Below are 2,500 nucleotides of genomic sequence, written 5' to 3' on the forward strand. Positions count from 1 at the left end.
ACGGTCACACATGTACCACGATGTATCATTCAGTACATGAGGACCAATGTGCAGTACAGTGTGTGATTTGGACGTACAACATCAGCGGACAGTTGACACAAGCCGTACCACAACGTAGGCTGTGCTTCGCCATGCGAATGCCAATGAACAACTGCGAAGGGCATTGAGCATGTACGTCCTGCTGCCATCCGCATTACAGTGTATAGCTGCAAGGTGTTTAACATGAAGCGATACTCTGGGGACCGGGCAGTGCGAGTAGCAAACTATATTGCGGGGGTTGCAGTTAGGCAACACTACACTAATTTAACGCGTCGTATGACAATTACAGAGCAGGTTAAGGCCCAACGTGTGTTGGGTTAAGGTACAATATAGGTTAGGTTAAGGTACAATATAGGTTAGGTTACGGTACAATATGGGTTAGGTTAAGGGACAATATGGGTTAGGTTAAGGGACAATATAGGTTAGGTTAAGGGACAATATGGGTTAGGTTAAGGGACAATATGGGTTAGGTTAAGGGACAATATGGGTTAGGTTAAGGGACAATATGGGTTAGGTTAAGGGACAATATAGGTTAGGTTAAGGGACAATATAGGTTAGGTTAAGGGACAATATAGGTTAGGTTAAGGGACAATATAGGTTAGGTTAAGGGACAATATAGGTTAGGTTAAGGGACAATATAGGTTAGGTTAAGGGACAATATAGGTTAGGTTAAGGGACAATATAGGTTAGGTTAAGGGACAATATAGGTTAGGTTAAGGGACAATATAGGTTAGGTTAAGGGACAATATAGGTTAGGTTAAGGGACAATATCGGTTAGGTTAAGGGACAATATGGGTTAGGTTAAGGGACAATATAGGTTAGGTTAAGGGACAATATAGGTTAGGTTAAGGGACAATATAGGTTAGGTTAAGGGACAATATAGGTTAGGTTAAGGGACAATATAGGTTAGGTTAAGGGACAATATAGGTTAGGTTAAGGGACAATATAGGTTAGGTTAAGGGACAATATGGGTTAGGTTAAGGGACAATATAGGTTAGGTTAAGGGACAATATAGGTTAGGTTAAGGGACAATATGGGTTAGGTTAAGGGACAATATGGGTTAGGTTAAGGCGCAATATGGGTTAGGTTAAGGCGCAATATAGGTTAGGTTAAGCGACAATATGGGTTAGGTTAAGGGACAATATAGGTTAGGTTAAGGCGCAATATGGGTTAGGTTAAGGCGCAATATGGGTTAGGTTAAGGCGCAATATGGGTTAGGTTAAGGCGCAATATGGGTTAGGTTAAGGCGCAATATGGGTTAGGTTAAGGCGCAATATGGGTTAGGTTAAGGCGCAATATGGGTTAGGTTAAGGCGCAATATGGGTTAGGTTAAGGCGCAATATGGGTTAGGTTAAGGCGCAATATGGGTTAGGTTAAGGCGCAATATGGGTTAGGTTAAGGCGCAATATGGGTTAGGTTAAGGCGCAATATGGGTTAGGTTAAGGCGCAATATGGGTTAGGTTAAGGCGCAATATGGGTTAGGTTAAGGTACACATTGTTGTAAGGAAAGGTGTATTGGGGGGGGGGGGGGGGGGGGGCGGCGGCGGCGGCGGCCGGTTTGTTGATTGTGATTATAGTAAGTGGATGCCTGCGGCATCATCTGATTTGCCACGTCAGGATGCACCTTTGGCTCATGACAGGCGGCGCTCTGATTCCATGCTTGTGGCAGACCTGTGTCTTTCATTCCTGCCATTGTTTGTGTGCTGTGACAGGAGGCAGTATTGTGATGTTGGGTGTACCCCTGTGTAGGACGTGTGTGGGTGTTGGTGGCTTAGCTGAGCAATGGTGGTTGTCGGAAGGGTGGGATATTCTGTTTTGTGAGTGGACCTCCCGGTCTGGTTATGATAGTGTGGATTGTCTAATGTGGCGGAGAGGATGCACTGGGTGTTGTTCCATGCTGGTGCTTACATATTGTCTCTGTGCCTGTTACAGGCAGAGAGTAGTGCGTGATAAGAGTGTCTGGCTGACGTGTGGTTGTGATTGTGAGCAGAGTCTTTCAGCATGTATACGGACAGTTGTATACATTATCTGTATTTTGATGGCTCTATCTATTACTAATCAGCGCCGTGTATACGTTTCATCCGGTTCCAGTCGAAACTGTTGTATCTCTGTACATTAGTGACACGGCGAGGCCGCCATGTAGTTACTCGTCTCGGCAGCTTCCACCGGTGTATGGCAAATGATTATAAGGAATCAGTCTAGTCGTCAATACCGATAGTGTGACGTCACATGTCTGGGGTGGGGGACGCTGCGCCCTTCTGGTGGGTCATGGCCTAGAAAGACTCTTCCCACGCAGGGGGGGCTTGGACTGTCATTGACTCTTCCGAGTAATATACTTGCCGTACGTTTTTGCGACTGCGAGTGCAACGCTCACCGGTACCGACATGGATGGAGCGCCTCCTAGCTGCCGCTGAGCATCTGCATTCGTACAGAGAGCAACGCGATCGCGTCTGTAGCTCGT

The sequence above is a fragment of the Schistocerca serialis genome, unplaced genomic scaffold (assembly GCF_023864345.2).
Source record: "Schistocerca serialis cubense isolate TAMUIC-IGC-003099 unplaced genomic scaffold, iqSchSeri2.2 HiC_scaffold_1111, whole genome shotgun sequence".
Classification (NCBI taxonomy): domain Eukaryota; kingdom Metazoa; phylum Arthropoda; class Insecta; order Orthoptera; family Acrididae; genus Schistocerca; species Schistocerca serialis.